The sequence below is a fragment of the Musca autumnalis genome, unplaced genomic scaffold (assembly GCF_047663935.1).
Source record: "Musca autumnalis isolate F117 unplaced genomic scaffold, ASM4766393v1 scaffold_3, whole genome shotgun sequence".
NCBI classification, from domain to species: Eukaryota; Metazoa; Arthropoda; class Insecta; order Diptera; family Muscidae; genus Musca; species Musca autumnalis.
Window position 1 is genome coordinate 104,830,144 of NW_027411866.1, and position 17,406 is coordinate 104,847,549.

The 17,406-nt window shown below is 33.2% G+C and overlaps 1 long non-coding RNA gene across 1 annotated transcript in view; it reads right to left on the reverse strand.

The window, feature by feature from the left end:
• Positions 1 to 3,182: 3,182 nt before the first annotated feature.
• The window catches only part of LOC141397276 (uncharacterized), a 155,928-nt gene continuing 141,704 nt past the window's right edge, over positions 3,183 to 17,406 (reverse strand). Inside the window, exons 4-5 of the long non-coding RNA XR_012411350.1 lie at positions 3,407 to 3,525; positions 3,183 to 3,333 (exon numbers count right to left, since the gene is read on the reverse strand). This is a non-coding gene — a long non-coding RNA (uncharacterized lncRNA). The remainder of the gene's footprint in view (positions 3,334 to 3,406; positions 3,526 to 17,406) is intronic.

A 17,406-nucleotide genomic window follows, 5' to 3' on the forward strand; every position in this document is an offset into this window, starting at 1 on the left:
CAATAAACCCACAATCAATGTGAATTTTCCAATTTTTGCATATTGTTTAGAAATGTATAATTTAAAAAATTGTTCCACAAAATCCCAGTAGGGACGTATTTTTATCGCCGAATCCGAAAGGCGTGTACAAGTTGCAACTTGTAGAGAAGTTTTTCATGGCTGAAATATCGGCAGCATTACAAAGGGGTATTATGCCATCATTGAAAATTTGATGTGGCCAGGCCTGGGAATCATACCCGGACATTCAGCGTGCAATGCGGTTGCACATAGCTAATTCCTAGAGGTTGTGGTGTAGGGTATCACATGGTCGGCTCCGTCCGACTATAGACTTTGCTTACTTGTTTCTGAATGATATATTTTTTCTTCAAAAATATACATCGAACATAGAAATAAATATGTGTGGAATTCAGCGTTTCGGAGTAGGAGTATGGAGTCGGAGTCTAGCAAATTTTGCTGGAGTCGGAGTTGTGAAAAAAATTTATAAAAAGAATTTTTATTTTATTTTTATATGGTAGAGAGATGAACATTAATAAATTTTGCATATCGTTTATTAATTTCATAAGAAAATAATACCCTTTCCACATAGTGGTGTAGGGTATAAAAATATTATGTAAAGCTTTCAGCATCTTATTGGAATTCCAAAAATTAAGCCCATAATATATTTTCCTTTCAATAAGAACCTGTAACATGTATAGTATGGCAATAGCCTCTAATATGCAACAGATCTATTGGAATCGATATCAAATGAATAATGTCCAAACTTTATTACCAAAATTATTTCTGTCGAATTTTTAATAGTACCAAATTTGTGGTATTATTAAAGTGGTTCATTTTGACTGTGTGTCCTTTATTAGATTTCTTTATATATCTCCCTACATCACATTGACACTATGTGGACAATATATTGGGATCAAAGTGAACTAACTTAGAATATAAAGCATTTAAAATATACTTTTTAATATAATTTAAATTCAAAAAATTTCGTGGAAAATTAGTGTCCAGGAGTAGTGGTGTAGAATATAAATTTCCGACTTCTTATTTTTCTGTAAGAAGTCCACTGGTCTTCTCATCTTATCTTCTATGAGAGGGCCTATTGAACTACTATGAAAGACCTTGTGGTCTTCTATAAGAAATCCTACTGATCATCAACATGTTTTTCACATGAGTCCTAAGATCCTTTATGAGGAAACATACTGGACTTCAATGAAGAGATCAGAACAATTTCTATGAAAAAACCTACTGGTATGCCTATGTGCTGCGTGGTGTTCACGATAACTCTAAAATATGTTGATAAAATTTTCCATTCCACTCTTTCAGGTACAATTACACAAAAGCTCGAAATACATATGTGGGCCTATGTTGGGTACTACAAACTTGGATTGTATCCTGTTTAAGAAATGGTCTTGAATTGCTTACCTCATGTAATACTTATGATCCGTATTACACTTACATAAATTTACAAGTTTTGGCATTTGCATTAAACAATCCAAGAAGATCTTTTTTTTGTATGTTTTAACATTGCAGATTTTGTTGTAATGACGAATCCCAAAACCAAGCGTTTTAACGGTTTTAGTTTCATTACTTACTCCCATTCGTGCATGACTGATAATACTCCAAATACTCGCCCTCATAAGATTGATATTCTATAAAACAGTTTTCATTGTATAAAGTTTTTTAATTCTCCTGTAAAGTTTTGGGTTTGTGGGTTACGTCTTCGGGCATTTATGGTGACGATATATGGTCCAAGTACAAGAAAAAGTTAAAAATGGCCCAGTCAGCTGGGTATTGCTGTTACCTTATATTGTTCTACCATGGGAGTCGATTATGGATAGCAACTCAACTGTAGTTGCGTTGTCAAAAGAGAAATTCATACTATTAAAATAAGTGAAACGACAAAAATGTTTGTCAAATTCATTAAAATTCACTGTTTTAAACCTTCAGCTATTTATTAATCGTAGTTTTCATATAAAATTGGTGATAACATGAAAAAGGCAAATAAAAGCGTACGAAATTTTAGGAAAATTAAATTAACTCAGAATAAAGAAAATTTTTAGCAGTGGATATTCTCTACAAGATTGTCCTTTATGATATTTTGAAATTGCTACAAAATTTTTTAGTTCCATTTTGACAGCGCATGCGGTTTCCCAGCAAAATCGTGAAAACCTAATAAACCCTAAAAATTTGAACTTTGACCGCGATTTATTTAAAGCGCCCCGGCGATGTTTTTTTGTTTTTTGCTTTTTTATCTATGAACATTTGAAGTTGGTTCAAGAGCACCGTGTAATATAACATTAAAAAAGTCCGATAGTATTTCCGAGCGTGTCCCATTAGGTGCACCTTACTCTAAATACTCCAGGTAGAAACATCTCATATAAATATTGAAAGATATTTTAGAACATAGAAATATTTTTACTTACGTTGTTTTCTATTAAAAAGGGGGACACAAATATGTACTTGCACTTGTGTCTTTCTGATTTTTTTTTCAAATTATTACCGTGAATTGAAATAAAACGCGTTTAAAAAAAATAAACAAAAACAATTTATTTAAAAAATGTTATCAGCTTTCGCATGCGATCTTCGAATAATGATCAAAGGCCAAAATGAACTAAAACATAGTCAAATAACTCTTCATACCAATATGTTTTATAAATAGTGGGCGGTATTATACAATATTCATTATCGATTTATAATACTTAAAATTTTGGGGGAGTCGGTAACTACGTGGTAGCAAATACTCAAAATAATTCAATTTATGTAATAATAATTTGATTCAATTTGTGTAGTTTTATTAACATACCACAGAAATTACTATTTTAACAAAGTAAGGACAGTTTTTATTAATTTTCAGATAAAATACTTACAATACATTAGTTTTTTAGAGTAAAATAATGAAAATTTATTTTTATTTTGTTTATTTTTTCTTTATTTATTTATTTTTTAAATTTATTACCGTATCAAATTTTAATAAAAATTATAAAAAAAAACTCTAGCAACTAGGGCTATCGGCCTAATTAGTTTAGTTTTTTTATCAACCTATATCATTTTTATATAAATCCAAAATTTTATGTCTTTTAGTTCAATTTCCACAATGCAATTTATCCAGGCTAATACAGATCTATCACTTTTGCCAAAATATGTAGTTTATCATTTTCATTTCCAATGCAAAACATGTAAGAGCGGTCCAAGCAGATATTCTGTTTAATTAACTGCCGTATTGGGCGACCAATGATCCCATGGTTAATGAGACCTGTGTAGCTCCCACAACTTCATAATGCGCCACTTGTTACACCTCACGCCAAAAGATCTTTAATGGCTTCAACTCGGTAATTTTTTCTGAAATTAACATGACGAAAGCGTACATATAAGCTATTACAATCTGTGTTTGCTGTTGTTTCATTCTTCTTACTTTTTAAATTGCAAATAAATGCAATTTCAGTGCCATTTTCATTGTAACCATGTGTGAAGGCTCCTATAACATACTAGCCAGTAACTTCATAATAGACACCATCTCTGTGCATAAGGAATCTGTAATTTAAAGAAAAACAATGGCAATGAGTATTAAAAAAAACATCAAATAATAAAAAATAGAACATCGACAATGAAACACGACACTCGCTGCTAACATAAAAGAGTGTTTAGTATTGTAGGACTAATTAAATGGAGCTCAGAAAACTTAGTATATTAGTAGTGGTAAGATACTCTTCCCAGTGCGAAATTTTCTGTGGCCTGCGTTACTGAAACGTCACTAATAAGCGATTGTGGGATCGTCTGCGACAATCGCATTTGTTATCCAAAAATGTAAGAATGACTAAAGAAATTATGCGGCAGTAGCTGTTATTCAAGCGTTAAAATTTGCAGTGACGAAAAGATATATGTATTTCTTTTAATTTCTATTGTTTTATTATTAATTAAAGTGATCGGAAATCGAGTGCAAACCGAGCGTGCTATCCATTCTCTTACAAACAACATTAAATTTATCATCCTATTGCAACAAATTAAACAAAAAATAATAATTCTTAAACTATAACTAAAACTAAATCATCTTATTGCAACAAATTAAAAATAATAATAATTCATAAAACTACAATCAGGCTCATCATTATTCATTAATTTATACAAAAAATAAATATTTATCATGCATAAAAAATGTTTTAAGCTAGCAACACATTACGTTCTCATTCTCATCACTCGTCAAGAGGAAATTTATTATAATAAAAATCAACAAAACAAAATCGCCTTAAGTTAAATAACCACCTACGCATGGTTATCAAGCAGCTTACAACATTTACAATGCATTTTTGAATATTAACTGAATTTTAAAATTGAAATTATTTAGCATGAAAAAGCAAACTCATTTTTATGCAAGTAAAGTAATTCGCGGCAAACCTCCGATAAAATAGAAATTGGACACATTAAAGCTGCAAATTAAGAAATTCCTAAATAATTGCCCAGACTCCAACGTAAGGCAAGGCAGGGGCGTGTATGTCATGATCTTGGGAAACAATAAGTTGTAAAAGGATAGACGCAAATAAAAATGTATATTTCGTTGAGTACTTTTGTAAAATTTACAAAATCGAAATTTTATGAAATGATTATTGAGGATTTTGTAACACCTTTAAAACGGGTTAATATTCTTATATAAGTTTATGACACAAGGCGATGATGTCAGACATTACACCCCGTGTCTTATGATCACCCCAATAAACCATTGGTATGTTGGTTATCCTCCATAAAACTAGACTAATTACGCCACTGCATACAGCTGCCTTATGTTGAAGACCGAATAAAATGACTACTCAGTCACACAAAAATTGCTAAAAAATACTCTTGCAGCAACATAGCATTTTTATAACATGTTTTTTCTGAATTTTTAATAAACACCTTTAATCGTGTTACGAGCAGATCACACACTATTTGGAAGGAAGCAAAGAGACATTGATGAATCAAATTCAAAAACCAAGTAATCGTCATTGATGCATACTTTTTTCAAAGACATAAATACAACAAGATAAGACATTTTTTTGCTATCATTCTTCAGTGAATGGCTTTTGAATTTAACATAATGTTATATCACGATATGGTGATATAACATTTTTTTCTTTTATACATTTTTACGTATTTAACCGAATTTACCGATCCAATTGACATAGAATTATTCTTGAATAGATCCTTGAATGCATAAATTTCGTTTCTGATACCATTTAATGAAATGTTCCTCCTTGGTTGCGATTTTGAATTAACTGCAACCTGTTAAGGGTAATGTTTCTATACAAAGTTTCGTAAACATTTTTTTTGTTGCATGCATTTTGTCTAGTCTTAGTTGTATTTATGTCTTTGCTTTTTTCCAAAGCAAATTATGGTGAAAGTCTTCAACAATTGTCAGGGTTAACTTGTGTATTGCAGACTTTTGGTGTAAGTTCATTTCATGTTGTTTTTTATCATTAGTAAAATAGTAAAGAACGTTTTCTTAGTTTAATTATACCCTCAGCATTTATGCTAACAGGGTATATCACCAATATTTTTGAAAATTTAACATAGTTGAAGCCAACGTTTACCCTTTTAGAACACGCGAATTGTGATTGTATATTGGATAAAATGAAAACTAAATATTTTAGGATAAAAAAAAATGTTTTTGGATGTGGCAAAAAATATTGGCCTTAAAAGATAATTTGCGTGGAAGCTGTGGCTATATTTATTTTAAAAAATGGGTTGAAGCCAACATGTCTTTTTTGTTTTCTCTCGATTTGTGAGTAAACCACACTTCTCTCGATTTTCCTGTCAAAGTGAAACTAAATAAGGATCATCTCACTAATGTATTACTTTTCAAAATTTGAACTGATTCTACCATTAAACGATGCTGACATTTAGAAGCCAGATTTACAGTGCTTTTTGAAATTTTCTTCTAATTTCATTCAGCAAACAGGTTTTTCAAAAAATCGTATATAGGATTGTAGTACTTCTGGGTTATTTGATATACGTATCAAATTGTGAATGTAATCTGCACAGCTTCATAGAAATCTGCATCCAAATGCGGAAATTTTGTGCGAACATTTTTCTAAAAATCATATTTGTCGGGTCTAAAAGTGCGGACAAAAAGTGTATGCACTTAGCGCAAATTAGCGATATTTTATAGGTTTTTTAATGCTTAGATGCAGCCGATGCTAGATCTTAGCGTCCAAGTTATATTTCGAAAAATATATATAACTTAATAGATATGGTCTTGCTGTACATGAAAATCACATGCGGACAAAATGATTACGCGATTTACAAGTATTTTAAAATGAACATAAATTAAAATGTGTTATTTGACCTCTATTTCCATTTCAGAAGCTTTGAGATATATCGTCATAAACCCAATTACCTTCCCTAATGGGAAAGCTTTAATATGAATGTCAATAAAGCAAAATCCGTCTATTTTATTGGAAGATTTCAGCAAAATGAATTGCTATAGATTTTTACAATATTTTCTACTACATAATGAATGTAAAAAAATATTTTTTCAAACAAAAAATTATTTTTTTGACCAAAATATGTGCTTATTTTGGCTGTAACATCGAAACTATAACACCAATCTGTATGATTGTAGTCTCATTTGATTCGCCGTGAAGTTGATCCACAAAAAAATTGTTATGTAATTTTATGATCACTAAATGGGCCTTAATCTTGAAAAATTCAATAATTTATCAATTTTATGTACATTCCGCGAATTCTGTGTAACATTTTGCAGGTATTATGCAATCTACTCCCTGAAGTCACTTCGAGAGAACTTTTTTGTAACAATTGTGCTCATTAAAATAATTTGCTTTTTTATAATATTTTCTTTCTTAAAAAGCGAAATAAAAGCGAGATAACTTTTGTCCGCAACAACCAAAAATTGGCTCGCTCCAGATTCGTACTGGGAATTTTTTCTTAACCTACATATCAAAAATCGTTGATGTAGCGCGAAAAAAATTATACTTTTTTCCGAAATGGAATATGAAATAATTGACAATATTCGTGATATGGCAAATAACAAAATTCCTTTCCAATTCCATTTGAAAAAAATTAAAAAAAAAATTTTCGCGAGCACATCTACAATTTTTGGTATAGAGTTAAAGGAACACCAGTAAGGAAAGGATCAAAGTCGGGCGGGGCCGACTATATAATACCCTACACCACTGTGAATATGTAAAATATAAATCGGAACTATATCCAGATCTTAACCGATTTTGATATAATTTGGCACATTTATTTCCAGACCGAAATCAGTCACACATTCCAAATATCATTGAAATCGGACTAATATATCGGTTTTTGGAGCTGAAAATACACGAAATCGGCCGAAAATATATATGGGTGCTATATCCAAATCTGAACCGATTTCGATATAATTTGGCACATTTATTTCTAGACTGAATTCGGTCACACATTCCAAATTTCATCGAAATCGGAAATATATAGCGTGTTTGGTACAGAAAATACGTGAAATCGGCCGAAAATATATATGGGAGCTATATCCAAATCGGAACCGATTTCGATATAATTTGGCACACTTATTTCTAGACCGAATTCAGTCAAACTTTCCAAATTTCATCAAAATCGGACGTATATATCGTGTTTGGTGCAGCAAATACGTGAAATCGGGCGAACATATGTATGGGAGCTATATCCAAATCTGAACCGATTTCGATATAATTTGGCTCAGTTTAAGTGGCGAAATTTCGTGGCCACTGGGAACCACATATGTAAAATTTCAGCTAGTTCAAGCAAAAAATGTGGCAAAGATCCCTAAAATACCTTAAATCGGGAGGTATCGTTATATGGGGACTATACCGAACCGTGGACCTATCTCGACAATTTTTAGTGGAGCAATTTCGCGGCCATTGAGAACCTCAAATGTAAAATTTCAGATAGTTTGGGCAAAAAATGTGGCTAAGATCCATAAAATACCTTAAATCGGGAAGTATCGTTATATGGGGACTATACCGAACCGTGGACCTATCTTGACAATTTTTAGTGGAGCAATTTCGCGGCCATTGGGAACATCAAATGTAAAATTTCAGCAGGTTTGGGCAACAAATGCGGCTAAGATCCTTAAAATACCTTAAATCGGGAGGTACCGTTATATGGGGGCTATACCAAAACATGGACCGATATAGCTCATCTTCGAACTTGATCTTCCGACGGCTAAAAAAATTGTATTCCCCAATTTTCAGCGAAATCGGTCAACAAATGCGACCTGTATGTTGCGAACGGACGGACGGACGGACATGCATAAATCGACTCAGAAAGTGATTCCATGTATATCCCTAGAAGGAACTATGGGTCTATCTCGCTTGCTTTTGTATGTTACATACAAATGCACTAACACATAATACCCCTTACCACATAGTGGTGTAGGGTATAAAAATCTGGTTTGAAATCTGCTCGCGTTCACGAAATTGGCCGATGCGCGCAAAAATTATAGCGGTTTTTATCCTCTTATAAAAAAAATATTTTAAAACTTCTTATTTTTTGTATTGAGAAAATGTAAGCATATATCAGTAACAGCATTTGATTGATATCCATCCGTAGATGCACCAAAATTTCCAAAATGTGTTTTTATTTTCGCGGAAAATCAAAAAAATTAAAAAAATCTGGCAATAAATTCAAATTATACTAACTCAGAGTCCGTATAAACCTCTAAAAACTAAATTAAAAATACGTACAGAAACTAGACAACGCGTAAAAAATGTGAAACCAAAATTATAAACATTGGCTTTATAAATTGCATATTATAACAACAACAAATGAGAAACAACTCATTGTTGGAAAATGTTGTTACAAATATATTTTTTGGTTTGTTTCGAAAAATTAGAAAAAAATATTTGAGAGTTATCCAACTATTTCGCTGAAACTGTAACGTCAGGTTCAAAATTTCAAACCACACATAAACGTTAAATATTAGAGAATGTATTAAATACCCTTCTATTCGCACAAGTACTGTACACACAACGCATAATATCTATCGATAACCATAGATTACATCAAGCGCTCAGTCAATACTTAGCAGAGAATGGCAGATTGTAGGCATATTGACAGCGACGTTGACTTGTTAACATTCTTTCCTATATCAACTCTCAAACCGAAAAGACAAAACGGAACAAAACCATACTCAACGTGAAATCACAGAAGAATATTTCTAACTCTATCAAATAAATCTTACTTCAAATATTATAATCGCGAGTAAAGGATTCCATTTATGTAAAAAATTTTAAAGAAAATCGCGGTTTAGTACGAGGATTTGTCAAAATATATTTTTGCTGATTTTCCGATTTTCAAGGTATCTATATCCGCGGTTTTAGTATATGAATTCGGGTAAAACTCGGATTCATCGATTGCAAAACATTTTTGTTATTTACCATATACGGTTTACATTGTTCCACAACATCCCATACGGGACAAGGGAGACTTCTCTCATATCAATGAGTGCATATTTAGCTTAATGATATGGGACCTACTGTTTATCGCCGAGTCCGAACGGCGTGTCCTAAGACACCACTTGTAGAGAAGTTTTACAAGGCTGAAATACTCAGGAAATGTCGCCAACATCACTGAGGGGTATTTTGCCACCGTTGAAAAATGTTTGATGTTGCCTGGCCGGGGAATCGAACTCCCGACCTTATACGTGCAAGGCGGGCGTGCATACCATTGCACCACGGTGGCACCCAAATATTATATACACTTTCATACGGGCAAATGCGTTTCAGACAATTTGTAGTTGATTTAGCCATGTCCATTTTCCTTTCTGTCTGTCTGTATTTGTTTCGTTTTTCTGTGTTGGGAGCAGCATATCCCGGAATGCCTGCTACGAATTCTTTTGGTCCGTGCCGGGACGGAGGAAAACCCAGGACCAGTGTGTCACAACCGCATCTTCACCCATATCTAACCTTCGGTGAGGTGCAAAATTTCCATATAAAGACATTTACGTCATTGCACGGTATTACTTATATCTATCAACACAAAATAATTTATCAGCGAAGACATAGAATTATCTTCGACATGTGATTTCAACTAACCTTAAGTGGCAAGAACTACGCTTGTTCTTGCCAATTGTATAACAAATTAATGACATCACTGATCATGGCCAGTCTAAATATGGCCATTGAAGTACATGGCAAATGTTTACCAAACATGAACACGAGCCACGATGCATTTAATAAAAACAACAACAAATATAGGAAATGAAATAACAAACAAAAATGAAGGAAATGTAGAGGCAGACATATAATCAGAGAAAGACATCAGAAAAAATCCCCTCCTTTGATAGAACACAAGTTCTACAGTGCATTGCAATTGTGAGCATGAAATACCAAATTAACAGATCAAGCTTCATAAGTAGGAAAATGAAACGAGTTACAGAACAAACAACATAACATAACGTAAAGAACAATGTCTCGGGAACAAGGAGTGGGCTGTTTTATTAAAGAAATCATAACAGAAGAAATCTCTAGACTTTTGATCTTTGGCTTGGAATAAAACTGGAAAAACTTGCGCCAACTTCTTTTTGCACAACAGAATAGAAGAGAATTGCGCGCAAATAGCAAAATAAATTACGCGCCAAACTTAGCTCAGAAGTGGTAAAAGGACAAAAACTAAATCATCGACAACGGCAACAAATAATCGATTCTATGTTCCATAGCTATTTTAGGAATATTTAACAAATGCGCGCTAAAATTGTAGTGACGATGGAGGTCTAATTTCTTGTTACTGGAATAGAAGATTGAAAATTTTCCTATTTTACGTGTACTAAGATGTGGCAAATTGTACACATCAGAAAGAAGTTGTGATTGGTTAGAGAACATAGTAATGGGGGTATTCTGCTCAGAAGATTTGGTGATAAATATATGATTGAATCAAGCGGAGTTCTAAGTGAATTAAGTTTTCCCCCTTTATTTCGATCTGCTCCTACAACAAGGCATTCTTTTTTACAAGGAGACTTTGCTGTCTTCTTCTATAAGAAGACCCAGTTGAATTCTTTAAAAGAAGACCCTGTGGTCTCCTTCCACAAGAACACCCTGTGGTCTTCTTTTACAAGAGACCATGCAGTCTTATTATAAAAGGTTTCTTATTAAAGTTAATGAAGTCCCTTCCGATCTACCTTATTCGTCAGCTTATTAGACTTTTCATTTCTCACACTTCCACTAACATTTCAGATTCTTTTAACAAACACTTTCACAATACTGCTGCCCTTTTTGTCCCCCCTCGTAGCAATAAAGCAAAATATTGCATCTTCTACATCTAAAGCTTGAACTTATACTGAGGAGTTCAAGAGCGCTATCTTGTAGGCTTTTTCTTGGGTTTTGTTTTGCAAAACTTTTGTACTTTGATCCAAGTACAAGTTCTATTTACGCGTTCCCCTCCTTCATGTATTGACATTAGCTGGCTCTTCACTTGATATTCCCGTCAAACTCGAAACCAAAGCTTATATTAAGGTTGGGATTGTTGTTTTTCTTGTATTCCTTTTCAATGTTTATTTCGTTTGGTTACTTGGTTTATGCATTAAGAGCATACCCACAATATACAATGACGTTTTAGTCGTCATTATTGTTGTTGTTGCAGTTCAAAACATAACGTAAACATAAAATTCTAAGAAATTTATAGTAAATGTACAATCTTGGAGTATAACACTGCATTTGCAGTCAATCTCAGTTGTTTGTTTCTTTAGTGTCTTGCCAGTTTTTACGCTAAGGTATATCATAAAAATATAGTATGAAAACAACAACAACCAAGATATGAAAAACGAAACTGGTTTTTATAACTTGCAAGCCAGTTAAAATGCATTTAACATTTTAGGTTTTTCATGCTTGGCAGTGGGGAGCAGTTTGACATCCCAAAGAAAAGGTTCTTGGTGACTGGAGTGCCATACGAGGGGTTGTTTGTGAGTCGTTTTTATTTGCCACTTTATCATTAGCATCATCCCATTCGTCCAGCAAGCATCCAGCTAGCTGTCTACCAGGAACGATGCAAACACAGTGCGCTTCTCTTCTTACCGAATTTGAATTCGTCTTTAAGTCTGAGGGCAACAAAAAGTTGAGGAAATTTACACGCCTTAAATTATGTTTGGGTTGGGATAGTAGTTGTTCGTTTTGTTGGTTTTTTGAAAATCATCTTGTAAATGTCTGCTTTTATGCAGTAATGACCACTTATAAGGATTTTCGAAATGATTATAAATGAGTATAATGTCAGTATATTGAAGATATGTCAAGAACAGCCCTCGGTGAAGAGATCGAAATTTCAGAACGATCTAACATTGCATTTAATGAATTATTTTGAAAAATTCACGCATATTCAAAAAAGTCTTAAAAAATACACGCTTTTTTATTTTAAAAATAATTTTAAAAAATCCGCAACTCCTCAAAAATAACCGTTATTTAAAAAAATCAACTTATGTAGCTCTGACAGTCCTAAAACAATAAAACATTTTCATTTTGGATGCCTCTTGATCCTTAATCAATAATGTTTAAAAATTCAATTCCTTAAAAGTATTTAAAAAAATCACTAATTTTCTTAAATCAAAAAAATCAACTTATGTAGCTCTGATAGTCCTAAAACAATTAAACATTTTCATTTCGGGTGCCCCTGGATCCTTAAAAATAATTTTTAAAATTTTAATTTCTTAAAAAGCATTCTAAAACAAAATCACTAATTTGTTCCATTTTTGTTCCATAAAAATTATTTTTGAAAAATGCACTTCCTTAAAAAAAAAATTTCCCTCAGAAATATTAAAAAAAAATCCACGCTCTTTAAAAAGTTATTTTTATACCCTCAGCCTTTAGGCTATGGAGGGTATATACACTTTGATACGATGAAAATGTGCCTCATCGAAATAATGGTTTTAGACCCCAAGTATGTTTGGACGAAATGTGTTTCAGACAATTTGGAGTCGATCTAGCCATGTCCGTCCGTCTGTCTGTCTGTCTGTCTGTCCTGCTGGCTGGAGCGCACGATAACTCTCGAACGGATAAACCGATTCGGTTCAAATTTTGGCTTTCGTAATATTTTGCCCAAACTTAGTTTAAGTTCGAAGATGGGCTATATCGGTCCACTCCTTCCGGTACCTCCCCCACAAAAGTTCGAAAATGTTCGGAAAGTTTGTGCGCACGATAACTCTTGAAGTGAGTGACCGATTTGGTCCATACTTTGTATAGCGTAAACTTTCTACCAGGGTAATATGAGGTTCCAATATGGTCTCAATAGGTCCACTCCTTCGGGTACCTCCCACGCAAAATTTCGGAAAAGTTCAGAAGTTCGAATCTCTCGAATCGCTTTGATTTTTCTTTTAGAAACTTGTATTCACTGCCCTCCATACGACGGTACAAGTACCATCAGGGGCAAGTCCATACTTCCTGAGAAAATAGCATGAAAGTTGCAAAAAACCCCTATGAGGGGTTGGAGCTGAAGATAACTCTCGAACGGATCTGCCGATTCGGTCCAAAATATGGCCTTCGTAATATTTTGTCCAAACATAGTTTAAGTTTGAAGATAAGCGATATCGGTCCACTCCTTCAGGTACCTCCCCCACAAAAGTTCAAAAATGTTCGGAAAGTTTGTGCGCACGATAACTCTTGAAGTGAGTGACCGTTTTGGTCCATACTTTGTATAGCGTAAACTTTCTACCAGGGTAATATGAGGTTCCAATATGGTCTCAATAGGTCCACTCCTTCGGGTACCTCCCACACAAAATTTCGGAAAAGTTCAGAAGTTCGAATCTCTCGAATCGCTTTGATTTTTCTTTTAGAAACTTGTATTCACTGCCCTTCATACGACGGTACAAGTACTATCAGGGGCAAGTCCATACTTCCTGAGAAAATAGCATGAAAGTTGCAAAAAAACCCCTATGAGGGGTTGGAGCTGAAGATAACTCTCGAACGGATCTGCCGATTCGGTCCAAAATATGGCCTTCGTAATATTTTGTCCAAACATAGTTTAAGTTTGAAGATAAGCGATATCGGTCCACTCCTTCAGGTACCTCCCCCACAAAAGTTCAAAAATGTTCGGAAAAATTGTTCCTACGGTTACTTTTGAAGGGAGTGGACGAATTGGTCTATACTTTACACATCCTAATATATCTACCAGATATGGATCAGGTTCAAATACGGACTATATTTGTCCACTCCATCCGGTACCTCCCACACAAAATTTCGGATAAGTTCACTTTAAGACCTCATATCGAATCACTTTGATTTTTGTTGAAGCAACTTGCATTCGCTGCCTCAATTACGAAGGGAAGAGTTTTTTTAGGGGCAAGTCCATACTTCTTGAGCAAACAGCCCGAAGAGTGTAAAAATCCCCCTACGGCACCATATGTAGTGGCTGGAGATCCACTTCCATAACGGTCAATGTCGATCCATTCCTTTTAGTATCTCCTCCGCATAACTTTTGATCTTTAATCCTAATCAACTTTTTTGTCGGTTCAAACACCCAAAATTTTTAAAACCCACTAAATAAATACGTGTTTTGGGAAAAAATTGTTCCAATATGCACAGGCTGAGGGTATATCTCTGTCGGCAAAGCCGACTGATACTTTTTTACTTGTTTTAAATATCACTTCCTTAAAAATTATTTTTAAAAAATCCACGACCAAAAAAAAAATAATTTTTAAAAAATCACTTCTTAAAAAGAATAATTTTTCCTTAAAAAATATTTTTAAAAAAATCTACGCCCTTTAAAAAAATAATTTTTAAAATTTCATTTTCTTAAAAATAATTTTTAAAAATTAAAAAATAATTTTTTCTTAAAAATATTTCTAAAAAATCCAATTTTTAAAAAATCCATGACCCTTAAAAATAGTTTTTAAAAAATCTATGCCTCTTAAAAAGCATTTTTAAAAAATACACAGCCCTGATAAACTAATTAAGAAAAAAGTGCACGCTCCTTAAAAATAATTTTTAAAAATCAAAGCCTTTAAATAATTATTTTTAAAAAATCCAATAATCCAATACTTTAAGAGCTCAGTTCTACTTAACTAAACTCATAGAATATATCAGTAGTTTATTTCAGTCAGATATCTGTGATAGTCTAGAAGTTATGGCAAATTTTTATAATTGCAAAAAGTTGCTGAATTGTTCCATGGAATCTTTTTTTCATGTTTTTGGCAGTTTGTCTCACATGGAACACGTTTTGTCACATTTCAACCAAAACATTTTTTATCAATCGTGTTCCACCTCCCTTATATGAAGTGCTACTGTGGAGTTTAAAAATCAGGACTTTAAGTCAAACATTTAGTTTTCACATATAAATACAATAATGACCATTATTTTAGGTTTCCTTAACATTTATTTAAGCGATTTCCTCCACTTATCACTATTTCTTTGTGGTAAAAATTTCGATCGGACAAAACGGATTGATATTTTGCATTTCTAAGGTAACATAAAACATTTAAACCCGATTTTCTTATAATACCATTTTTGTAGTCGGTAAGATTCAAGACGAATGGACGTTTTTGCGAATATTTTTGTGGACTTGCATAAAAATGTTGTCTTTAAACTAGGGAATTTTTGTTTAAACGATTGATACATTTCTTGTTCCATCTTGTCTCTTTTTGTTCCATACGCCAAACGACATGGATATGGAACTAAAAAGTTCAAAGATGTTTTGTTCCATACGCCAGGCTTTATGGATATGGAACAAAACGACAAGATTTTTTGGGTCACAAAGCGGATATGGAACATAACTGCATATGAATATCTCAGAAACTATAAGAGGTAGAGAAAAACCGACCAAAAAATCTGAAAGAGCATGGTTCAAAACCTTGTAAGGTACCTCTATCTCAAAATGTCAAAAATGGCGTATGGAACACTTAAGCATGACACCGACGATATGTATATCAATTTGAAATGAGTTCTATATAATATAGTACACTTATTACTAGACAAAATGCTGTCACACATTCCAAAGTTCATCAAAATTTGCAGATATAGGGTGTTTGGTGCAGCAAATACGTGAAATCGGGCGAAAATATATATGGGAGCTATATCCAAATCTGAACCGATTTCGATATTATTTGGCACATTTATTTTTAGACCGAATTCAGTCATACAAACCAAATTTCATCAAATTCGGTCCTATATAGCGTGTTTGGTGCAGCAAATACGTCAAATCGGACGAAAATATATATGGGAACTATATCTAAATCTGAACCGATTTCGATATTTTTTGGCACATTTATCTATATACCGAATTCCGTCACGTATTCTAAATTGTATCAAAATCGGGCAGATATGGCGTTTTTGGTGCATCAATATCTCAAATCGGCCGAAAATATATATGGGAGCTATATCCAAATCTGAACCGATTTCGACATAATTTGGTACATTTATTTATAGACCTAATTCCGTCATAAATTCCAAATTTCATCAAAATTGGATAGATATATCGTGTTTTGTGCATCAAATACCTCAAATCGGACGAAAATATATATGGGAGCTATATCCAAATCTGAACCGATTTTCACCAAAAGCAATAACGTTCTTCCGACGGCTAAAAAAATGATCTCGCCCAATTTTCAACCAAATCGGACAACAAATGCGACCTGTACGTTGCTAACGGACGGACGGACATGCAAAAATTCACTCAGAAAGTGATTCTATGCATATCCCTAGAAGGAACTATGGGTCTATATATTTTCCTTATGCATGTTACATACAAATGCACAAACACATAATACCCCTTACCACAGTGTGGTGTAGGGTATACAAATGACAATCCTCTTAAAGAATAATTTTTAAAAAATTTGCTACTTCAAAAATAGTTTTCAAAAATAATTAACAATAATTTAAAAAAAAATCACGTTTCATCAAAAATTATTTTTAAAAATTCACGCATCTTCAACAAAATCTTACAAAAATGCACGCTTTTTATTATTTTAAAAAGTTTATATATATAATTGTTCCACAAACAGACAGGCGGGACAAGGAGGACTCCTCTCATAGAGGAGAGAAGTTTTCATGGCTGAAATACTCAGGAAATGTCGCCAACATTACTGAGGGGTATTTTGCCACCGTTGAAAATTTTTGATGTTGCCTGACCGGGGAATCGAACCCACGACCATTAGCGTGCAAGGCGGGTGTGCATACCATTACACCATGGTGGCACCCGTTTAAAAAGTTTACACCACTTTAAAAATAGTTTAAAAAAATCCAAAACTTCTCAAAAATAACTGTTATTTAAAAAATCAACTTATGTAGCTCTGATAGTCCTATGTAAAACAATTAAACATTTTCATTTTGGGTGCCTCTTGATCCTTAAACAATAATTTTTAAAAACTATATTCCTTAAAAAATGTTTTAAAACAAAATCGCTATTTTTTTAAGTCCACCCCACACATTTTTATAAAAAACACGTTCCACAAAAACGATTTCTCAAAATTCACTTCCTTTAAAAAAT